Source organism: Anopheles funestus, chromosome 2RL (genome assembly GCF_943734845.2).
Source record: "Anopheles funestus chromosome 2RL, idAnoFuneDA-416_04, whole genome shotgun sequence".
Taxonomy (NCBI): domain Eukaryota; kingdom Metazoa; phylum Arthropoda; class Insecta; order Diptera; family Culicidae; genus Anopheles; species Anopheles funestus.
The window spans coordinates 9081995-9093899 of NC_064598.1; positions in this window are offsets into that span (position 1 = coordinate 9081995).

Here is an 11905-nt window from a genome sequence, read left to right on the forward strand (position 1 = left end):
ATGGGAGGAAAGAACCGTACACACCAAACGCCAGTGGCGGCAAACAGCGTGCTGATTTTGTTTGTTTCTATTTAGCAACGCAGTTCACCCTTTGCCGGCTTACGTCCAGCCATACCCGAATGATGGCCGTATGGCGGCGGATTGCAGCATAATGGCGGAAGATATTGCAAGATGGAGACGGAAGTGCGACGAACACGACGCGGCCATCGCGCATCTTTGGACCGATTTGTTCGTTATCTTATCAGGTCGGGTCGGGTTTTGCAACTGGTGATGGTGATTGTGCGCGTAAACCATCGAAAGGATCGCCGGTGCCGGGCTGTCTTTAATGTGCGACTTGTGCACGCCCGTCTAACGTTGGAACAGAGAACACAATGGTTGTACTTAATTTTGTTTTGAGCATTTTCAATAATTCGCCATTTGTCACCGCTCATTACGCTTGGTGGGATTTCGAACGGCGGGATTCTAATATTTAGACTATTTTTTTAATTTTACCGGCACTAAAACATACCAGCTTGGTGAACAAAATGGCGCGAAACTAATAAAGTCTGGCAGGTTGGGTGTTCGAGAGATAGAAAACCGAAATCACTATAGAATCCGGTTCAGGGGTTTGTTGCATCCACGAGGTTGTGATAGGGAGAAGGGTGGGGATACACCGATGCGATGGTGTGGGTGGACACGAACACGTACGGAATGGAATTTAACTTCTTAAAATGGTGACGTGTGCAAGTCGAAAAGCCGCTAAACCTGCGACCACCCGCCCCCCGTAGCATTGAGGGCGGGCGGATCGAAGATGCTTGGAGTATTTGGAAAGAGCACCCGCGCCAAACCAATGTGGCGTTTGTCGTGTTCTTATCGCTTCGTTTCGCTGCAGTAATGTTCACAAATCAACCGACCAACCGGCCACTCAGTGAAAACGCTAGGAACGTCACCGAAAGGGTAGCGAAAGTGGGGCCACTGGGGCCTTTCCACCATCACTTTACCACCCACTAGTGCACCCTCTGAGACAAATCTTGTAGCGTGTTCTTTATTTTTTTGTTGTTGTCCAGAACAGTAGCAAACGTAACGGAGACGATGAGGATGAGTGACTACAGTGTGTGGCAAAGCTTTAGCAGCAGTAAAATTAATTCCAGACAGTAAAATTACACCAGGCACAATCATTAACCTTGACCGTGGGGTAAGTTAACGACTGTTCTACACGTGTTGTGAAGCAATTTTTGATGGATTGTGTAATGTAGTAATTTAAACAAAATTAGCTAATATTAGTCATTGAATCGTGTGGTTAACCTTGACTCACAACATTTAGCCCGTGACGAAATTATTGTCAATGTGAGCTACATTAGTAAATTTTTCACCTACAAAATTTTCCGCAAAACAAAACGAAGAAAAAAAATTAATAATGATGTAAACTGAAAAGAATTACTGGGAATAAAAAATTGTTTCTAGGTGGCCAATACCATAAGGAAAATATAAAACAAGTTACATAATTCTAGATTTGTTTGTGTCTCTTATCACTTGTCCCAAACAAAAGCTAAGATCGAAGTAATTTAAATGTCTGGCTGCGAATTTTATGCCTTTTAACTGATTGTTTTTATATTTCACAGCTTTATTTAATTAGAAATAAAATCCAGCCACCATTGCTAATGCTTTCAAATTACCGTGTAGCATCATTGGGGCGATCATGCGTTTCTTCCTTATTTCCCAGACGTGTTGGCTTGTTTTCTCCTCGCAGGCTCTCATCCCATTTGCCACGCCACTAACCCTTTCCCGACTATCAACGCGCTTATCAACACAACCGTCCGCCATGTTTTGAAGCATTCAACCAACTTACCATACCCTTAGCCTTAGTTCAGGCAGCATCAGTCACCCAAAGCCAACGATCGCGTGCGTGGTCGAATTAGCTCCCAGTTGTTGTCTCTCTCTCCCTCTGGGTCTATATGCCTTCCATCCAGGGTTGTGGTGGACTACGGTTTCGTTCAATTTACGCCATCAACAAGGCGTACATCTACCAGAGACACACAGCCGTCACTGTGTAACCGTATAAAGCGTCACAAACTGCTCCACATTAATTCGGCTCGTTGGTGACGATGATTACGTTTGCGTCGACCACTTCCCAGCATCTTGGGTCGTGTTTGATAGAGCATCTTAAGTGAAATTAAGTTCACTAAGCTATCATTTTGATAGCTACCGTTCAATATAGACACACATGAGCCAAATGTCACTAAACGCTTAGCAATAGTCGCGTTTGCGAACGCGATTTAGAAAACTTTTGCGAAACTGCATATAAGAAAATTGCGAAAAGTCGCAATACTTGTATTTTCAGCGAAAAATCGCTATTCGAAACGCGACTTGACGCCAAGACAGTTTTCTGTAATGGCGGCCAGGATAGCTAAATTTTGCTGGCAATAACAGTCTATAGCCTATAGCCTTAGCTTTTTTTGGGAAATTTAGCAAAACTTTAAAAATTGATTTACTTTGATGCGAATTGGTTGGAATAAGTTTCTTTTCACTCAAATAATGCTTTAAATAGAAGAAAGCATAAAAAATAAGAAAAAAATCTGAAAACCCGAAAATTTCCTAAGGCTATAGCCTTGGTATTTTTTGGGAAATTTAGCAAAATTTTAAAAATTGATTTATTTTGATGCGAATTGGTTGAGATAAGTTTCTTTTCACTCAAATAATGCTTTAAATAGAAGAAAGCATAAAAAATAATAAAAAAAAATAAAAAAAAATCTGAAAACCCGAAAATTTACTAAGGCTATAGCCTTGGTTTTTTTTGGGGAAATTTAGCAAAATTTTAAAAATTGATTTATTTTGATCCGAATTGGTTGGAATAAGTTTCTTTTCACTCAAATAATGCTTTAAATAGAAGAAAGCATAAAAAATAAGAAAAAAATAAAAAATTTCTGAAAACTCGAAAATTTCCTAAGGCTATAGCCTTGGTTTTTTTTGGGAAATTTAGCAAAATTTTAAAAATTGATTTATTTTGATGCGAATTGGTTGGAATAAGTTTCTTTTCACTCAAATAATGCTTTAAATAGAAGAAAGCATAAAAAATAAGAAAAAAATAAAAAAATCTGAAAACCCGAAAATTTCCTAAGGCTATAGTCTTGGGTTTTTTTGGGGAAATTTAGCAAAATTTTAAAAATTGCTTTATTTTGATGCGAATTGGTTGAACTAAGTTTCTTTTCACTCAAATAATGCTTTAAATAGAAGAAAGCATAAAAAATAAGAAAAAAATCTGAAAACCCGAAAATTTCCTAAGGCTATAGCCTTGGTTTTTTTTGGGGAAATTTAGCAAAATTTTAAAAATTGATTTATTTTGATGCAAATTGGTTGAACTAAGTTTCTTTTCACTCAAATAAGGCTTTAAATAGAAGAAAGCATAAAAAATAAGAAAAAAATAAAAAAAATCTGAAAACTCGAAAATTTCCTCAGGGGTTAGCCTTGGTTTTTTTTGGGAAATTTTGCAAAATTTTAAAAATTGATTTATTTTGATGCGAATTGGTTGGAATAAGTTTCTTTTCACTCAAATAATGCTTTAAATAGAAGAAAGCATAAAAAATAAGAAAAAAATAAAAACAATCTGAAAACCCGAAAATTTCCTAAGGCTATAGCCTAGATATTTTTGAGGAAATTTAGCAAAATTTTAAATATTGATTTATTTTGATGCGAATTGGTTGGAATAAGTTTCTTTTCACTCAAATAATGCTTTAAATAGAAGAAAGCATAAAAAATAAGAAAAAAATAAAAACAATCTGAAAACCCGAAAATTTCCTAAGGCTATAGCCTAGATATTTTTGAGGAAATTTAGCAAAATTTTAAATATTGATTTATTTTGATGCGAATTGGTTGGAATAAGTTTCTTTTCACTCAAATAATGCTTTAAATAGAAAAAGCATAAAAAATAAGAAAAAAATAAAAAAATTCTGAAATCTAGAAAATTTCCTAAGGGGTTAGCCTTGGTTTTTTTTGGGGAAATTTATCAAAATTTTAAAAATTGATTTATTTTGATGCGAATTGGTTGGAATAAGTTTCTTTTCACTCAAATAATGCCTTAAATAAAACTAAGAATGAAAACTAATAAAAAAAAATAAAAAAACGCGAACGCAAACGCGACAATTGCTAAGCATGTAGTGATGGGGTAAGTTCGAGTTCATTCGATCAAAAACGTAGCAAGGTAGAGTACATTTAAATGTAATGCAAACAAGTTGTTGTGTTCTTTTTTTCTGCCTCTTCCGATCATGTTTCCAAAACCCTTACGAAAGCAGAACAGTAGAGAAAACATAGATTAAGTAGCTTCTCTTCGAGAAAATCAGAAAGGTAAAAAAATGAATAACACGCTGCAACGAAGCAGAAAGTGGACGCGGAAAGAACAGCATACAAGAAATATAATAAAAAAACCCCTTTACTCCCGTTTCATTTTTGGTTCAAAACGGAACACGTGCATCGCTGAAGAAATCAAATATCATGTTCGTATCGCGTTGATGTTTTTGTTCTTCTTTATTCTCTGCTCTTTTTTTCTCTCTCTTCCTTGTACACAATTTTCTTCTGTCCAACCCGCAGGATCAGTGTGTCGTCCTACATATCCAATCTACCTGTACCCGTACGAGATGCTTCCTTTTTTTTACTTTTTCTATTCGTCGTTTTTTTCTTCCTTCTCATTGTGATCCTTACTGCTCCGATTGTTGGCAGGATCTTATCGATCGGGCATCGAGCAAGTGCCGGAGCAACCGGTTTTTGTGTGTTACGTGTGACTGTGGGTGTATGTGTGAATTATTTTATATTTTTTGATTATCCTTCACGTGTTCTTTTCCTTCCAAAAACCTTTTCTTTTTATTTGTTCACCCTCTCGTCCAAAAAACCCACAACATGCATGCCCTCAAAATCTCATCGACAATAAATTAAGGGAACCGTTCGGTAAGGCGTAAGGCACAGCATCCACAATATTTTGTGTGTGTGTTTGACAGCGAACTTTGGGTGTAGAATTGTGCAACGGAGGAAAGCGAAAAAAAGGCGTAGGTGGTGTTATTAGAAACGGGTAGAATAATTCGAGAGATAATAAAGTAAATATAAAAAAGCATAAAACATACGCATACGATCCCTACCACACATAACAGCCAACGAGCGTGGCCCACGGAGTGGTCGACGGGACCTGGAGTAGAACGTGTCGGTGTTGTTCCGAGATCGTATCTCGCTTACTACGAGCGTAATTCGGAGTTCCACATGCACACCCGTCCCGCAACCCTACCGCCGACAGTTCCCCGCCTTACCCTGTTCTGTCCCGTAAGTCTATCCTAACAACGCTTCGGTTTGCTTTTTCTTATACTCTCACCCTCTCCAGCTTCTTACTGTGCGTATTCCTTCACCATCCAATTATACAGTGTGTACAGTGTGTCTCGGGGTCCGTAGCATTTGTTTCTTTTCTTTTTCTTTTTTCGCAAACCGATCCCGTTTTCAAACCACCCTTCTTGCACATCCTACACCGTGCCGCACACCCTGGCCAGTTGTTGTCTTGCTCGTTCCAACTGGGTCTGCCTTTCACTCGGCGCGTATTCAAATAATCGTAACCGCAACACCCGCGGGAACATCAACAGCAGCAACAGTGCAAAACGCGGACTTTTGGTCGACGCAAAGGTGACCCACGAGCGCGAAAAGGCGGGAAGACGTTGACTATAAGGCGAGCCTGCGCGATCCGCGATCCGCGAAGAAACAAAAAAAAGCGCGCCAAACGCAAGATCGCGACGATGACGACGATTCGTTGTCGTACGAAACAGGTTTGGCCCGCGCATGCTGCTTGCATATTCTCCGCATGCCCTGTGAGTGTGTTTGTATTTATGTGCGCAAAGTGTGTACATGTATGCTGCTGGCTGTCTTTTATCTCGGCTCAAAGTAGGAAGAGTGGTCGTTCCCTTTTTTTATGTTTTTTTGTTGTTGTTGTGCATGATTTCTTCACTTTACTCCTTGGCGTTCGGTTTTTTTTTATTTTGTTGTTGTTGGCAAATCATGCTTACTGCTTGATCGTGTGTCACGTTGCGTGGCAAGGATTTGTTGTTTTCCTTCCAGTGCTTTTGCGATTGCATTCGCAGAGTCGCAGAGCGGGGAGGGTTTTTTTTGTGGGTTGTTTTTGCCTCATTTCTATCGCTGGCTTTATTTTCATGCTTGAAGTTTTTTTTTACTATCGTGCTACCGATCACGCATCACCTTTCCAGCATCAGCACACATCCCCGACTCCAGTCAATCTTTTTGTTGTTGCCCAAATGGTAAGGAAAGTTATCGATCCCTTTGCCTTATCACTAAGCCACACAAGGTAATAAAGAACGTTTGCAATAAACTTTAAAACTCATTTTGTAACGTTACACTTTTTGCATATATTGCAAAAAAAATTCGCGTAAATATGCTTTCTTCTATAGAATCCAATTTTTTTTTATTTGCTGATAACACATTTCGATTTTTAAAGAAAGAATAAAACTTAAAACAATTTTTTTGGATCGAGATTAATTGAAAGATTTACTTCAGATTTGAATACCATCTGTTCTTTGTATTTTCTGCTTCCTTTTCTTCTCTTTTTCTCTCTTTCCTGATCCCTTTTTTATACATAAAAGTATATAGAAATTTTCAAAAAATATATTTTGACCTATCCACAAACCAATTCTTTGTTTCGTTTACAAAAACATTAAAAAAAATCAAGCAAAGTTCACAACGTCTTGGCTCCACTCGCTCTGAATTGTTCCCCTTCTTCTGGCCTTTAGATCAGCATCGTCCTTCCATTCGTTCCCGGATTTTCGGGAGCCCCTACCTTTCTCCCTGCCTCCTTCTCCCCACGGCGCACCATCAACAGTGTGCGCTTATCAGTTTTCCATCCAACTTTCCTACCCCCGGTGCACCATTTTGGCACTGGGCATTTTTGGCGCGCATATTCGCGCATCACGTTTTGGCGCAAAAATCGGTTTTTGATTTTTGTTTTCCTTTCGAAGCTTTTCGTGCAATTCCCGAATCCTTCCTTGTCCGAATAAACAAAACAAAACCACCATCGTATAGACCCCAACAGCAAAACCGGTTTCGCACGGCAGAAGGAATGGATGAGTGAGGTGCAGAAGGAAAAGGATCGATTTTTGGTGTTTTCATATTGTTGAGGTAAGGGATGGTGGGAGTTTGAGAAGAGTGATTGTTTCTTTATGGCATTTTATTCTTGCGCTCACTTCCTTTTAGCCCATTATGGAAGCGGGTTTTTTTTTCGGTGTTTGTTATATTTTTTGGCAAACAGCCAGATGGGGTTTCGTAGCGGACCTTTTTGCGGGAAGCCTTAATGCGTCGACAGCAATATTCGCAATCCCTTGGGAATGGGGTTCTTTTCTTTTTGTTTTAAGTAACATTTCATGTTGCGGCAAGCAATAGCGGAAGGGCCAACGCAAACCATTTGCGCACGAGCTGGGCCGACCGCCGAGCATCAGAAAGAGTTGTCATGTAATGGTAAAATGCACCTCGTCGAACACGTGCGCGGGACACAACGCCAACTGGTTGGAAACCTGGCGCGACAACCGGGCTCCAAAAAGGCGGGAACGTGCCGGGTTGAATGTGACCGCATTTGGGCGCAAAAATCGAACAAACGGGATGCAGCAATGATTTCCCGATCGAGTTCGTTGGGTTATGGTTTTGTGTTGATTGAGCTGATGAACCTTAAAAGGTGCATATTGATGTTGAAAGATGAGGTGATGGTTTCTTTAAATTATCTTTTCGTAAATAGTGAATTAAACAAAGGAAAATTTAAGGAAAATGTGATTCTAATTCAATTTAATTTTAATTTTAATTTAATTTTAAACTATTGTTGTTCTTATTTTACTTACTATTAAGTAATACTTTACTATTACTTGTTCTTATTTTTTATGATTTATATAAAATTAATGCATGTTGTAAAAAATTGTTTAAAAAATTTTTTTAATAGTATAAACCTTTTTCCTATCTTTTTTTTAACTTAATATAACACAATGTTTATCTTTCACTTTTAAAATTGTTCTTTTATTCTCGAAATATTACTTTGAATGTCTTTTAAACATGAAAATACATTTTAATTGAGTTCAAATTATATACGAGACTTTAAAATTTGCTCTTATTTACCATCCTTATATCTTTATATTTATTCTTTTTTCGCAAACAACGACTAGATTTTACTGTCTCTTATTCTGTTTTCTGTCAAATCAGAGCACATTATTATCTTCAATTATTTTGCAACAAACTACACAACCGCTCGAATGATGACCGCGATTTTTCATTCGTAGCTGAATTGCACTCATCTTGGGTAATATCATTTTAATTGCAAGCCCAATTCGTTCACTGCAGTAGAACAACGTTGCGCACTGCACGACGATGCAATTTGTTTCCGGGTTAAACATTCGTGGGATTCATCATCATTTTTGAAAACTTCCATCCAACCCATTAAGTTGGCATCGATCTGGGGAAGGTTGCTTTTTTTTAGCAATCAATGACTTTCCATTGCATTGTCTGCAACGAACCGGTACCACCACGCAATCGGCAATCATCTTCATATTGACGTGGTACAATTTGTGTTCGCCATCTCATGCGTTCGGCAACGAGTGTGCGCCACCTAACGAAATCACAACATCACGCATCCTGGAACCACCTGTGACTTTGAGTTTTGCAGCGCAACATTTAAGTATTGCAGTTTTGTGTGTTTTTGTTTCTCCTTCTCTCTTTCTCAATATTCACTGACGCTGCTGTTGTTTGTGATACTTTATTTTGAATTTGTTTCATGTGCTTTATTTTCATTCTCTTGTATAAAAATATGTTTTCTGTTGTTGCTTTTTGTTTTGTGTTTTGTTTTCTCTTCCCGCGGTCACGACGAATCAATTGAAGGGCACATTTACACGCTGCAACACTTGACGTCAAAGTAATATCAGGCTATAAAGTGAAATAGTGTTTGTGTGTGTGTAGGGGTGTGTTTTTTTTTATACGAAAACCTCTGTTCACAACGAGGAAGATGAGTTCATATTTTTATGAGCCATAAAATTAACATTCTACTTAACTTGCCACGCAGCGTGTAAGGAAGCATTGCGGTAGTAAAAGCAACCATTACAGTTATATAATTGGCCCTTTAGTAGGTAATTTATGGACGTGTTGAGCTAAGGATACGCAAAACATCTCAACGATGTGTGTGTGGGAAGGAGGCATAATTGTGTAATGATCATTCTTACATTTGCTAAAACATTAAATCTTTAATTTAATAATATAAACATAAAAAAGCAATCCAACTGTGTCATAACCGTGCGACATTATTCCGTTCACGGGTGTTGACAAACCCTTACCCAGTGGAAACATATCGTTTATTAGGCGACCTCGTTGTAGTGGCACGATCTGTAACCAAATCGAGAGATCCTTCGTACTCGAGGATCGATCTCGAGTTCGAAATTCCCCCCCCCCCCCTCCCCCTTTCCTCCAGAATCAACACTCCCCACTCCGCTTCAGCACTTTTGCGTTGTTTCCTCTTTCGTGCTGTTAGTTCGATTCGACCTTTCTCCATGCGCAAAACGCCACAGCAACGCCAAAGGAAACGATACGAAACACACGCGAAGAAATGCGAGAATAACAAGAGCCCAATCACGTCCCACGGACGAGCCTTGACATTGGCTTCTGCGCAACGGTACGAACGGATCGAATCTGGGATGCTGCAGCAGAAACGGACATTCATTGCCCGTGGCCAGAAAACCCGTAGGAAAGGTGTAATACGGTAAGTTGAATTTTATGATTCATAATGTTGTTATTCTTCTTACGTGGCCTTTTTCCTCTTTCGTTGTTTCGTTGCTGTGCCGTGTGCAGCATGACCTTCCGCTGCGTCTCGATGCAACCCAGCCCCCTACCCCCCCGGTCACTCTATACCAACGTCACCATCTTCTTCTTCTGTAGCAGCATCGTACGTGTTCGCTTCCCTGGCCGATCGAATGGTGATCGTGGCTGCAGGTTTAAGGGACTTGAGCGCGTGGGTTGCACGAAAAGTGTAGGACTCACGCGTTGAATATCATCCAATAATGCCATACAGCAATGATATGCGGACATTGGTAACAGCTGGAATCTAATTCATCATCTTTGAATGGGGATCGTAATTTCTAAATCAGTTAAATTATTTTTTTAATATATTCAATTTTAAATTCCTCAAATAATTGTCTTAAACTATGCCCAATTTGTAATATCAGCTCAAGCCATTTTTGCAGAAGCCTGTTCGTTATTTCAGTAACATTCAACAAATTTTAGATCGATAAGAACAGCTTCTCTCAAGAACTTTTTTTTCTCTTTGGGATTTTTCAACGTAACGCAAAAATGTGAATTTCACCAAAGTCCTGTTCGAAGCAAACCAGCCAGCCTGCCGATTTCGATGGAAAAATATGCCAAACCAAAATCTCCCCAGAAACCCCCCGCTTTCCACCTCCCGGAAACTCTTAACCCACCCCAAAAAGAGTGGAGAGTTATTATTACCATACCCTTTTAAAGCCTCATTTTTTACGCCCTGCCACGTTTGGGCGATCGCTTGTGTTTGCATCCAAACGTCGTCCATAGGTGCAGCGTCCATTCGTCTGCACGGGTGCACGGGTTTGCATCTTTTTTTCTTCTCGTTTCGTCCCTTTTCATCGTTTCCTCTGTTTTTTTTGCTCAAAGTCATAGTTTCTTATTTTTGGTACATCGTCCATGCTTCCGCCGATTCCCGGACAGCTTCGGGAAGGATTGGATCTAATTTGGCTTCTGCCTAATGTTGTCCATGCTGCGAGATATTTTATGCCCACATCTCTGCACCATCAACTAACCTTACCGTGCACAGCTTTGGTCCCGGCTCGTTCGTATGATTTATAAACGGACAGTATCAAATGACCCCCTGCTGTCGATTTATGTTAGGATCGTCCTCCGATTGTGCATGTGCATCCAATTCGCTTATATGGTGGAGTTAAAATTGGTTCGAAAACCAGCAGCAGCAGCAAAAACAGGGAGACACGAATACGAACGTATGCTTTCGTACCGAAATCGAGAAACCAATTTGAATGACCTTTTTCCTGCCCGTCCAACCCCACCCCCTCCCACAGTATCAAAATCGAGAAGAGTCCACATTGGGCCTTCATTGGTTTCGATGATTTTGATTCCTCCGCTGCCTCTCCGTTGGGGCATTGAATCATTCGCGTCCAATGTCGTATTTATCGTACTGTCAATAATAAACTATCGAACTGCGTTTCCTGCGTTTTGTGCTGCATTCGAAGTGGTTCCTTGTTCGGTTTTGCGGTCATCCGACCGAACGTTTCGCTCTAGCGGTATGCTGAAACCCTGGAAACCGTCCGGACAGGGAAGTCTTCGATGGCTGCCACCATCAACACAATCAAATTATAAGCTAACGAACTTGATTGATTGCCTCGTGGTGTAAGCCCGGTCAGGAAATGGTAGTTTGGTTGTGCAGAACATGCAACGGGTGTTTTGTATGGGTAGGCTGCGTTGTTCAGCTTAGTTAGGAGGCTGCAACGTTTGCATCCTTATCTGATTATTCATATTTTGTGTTGGTGTTTTGTGTGAGATCGCCACTAGAAAGGAAACGTTGAAGAGTGTAGAAAAATGTACCAAGTACGATAAATAAAAAAATAAAATTATCATATTATATCAATCGGTTTCCAATCGGTTGAAGATTGATGACATCAGCATCTCTAATGGCCTAAGGCTACCGTATTCCGAAGCTTGTCCATATGGAAGATTAAACTCTCTAATGATGTGCGATCGTATAAAATGATAAAAAATGATCACAAAATAGATGACGAATCTTTCAATGTTAGATGAGGTGTTGAGATTATTGAGAGATTTCCAACAAAGATCGCAAACTTTCAGGGTTGAAGAGTGATTTAATAATAATCAAAAGAGAAAA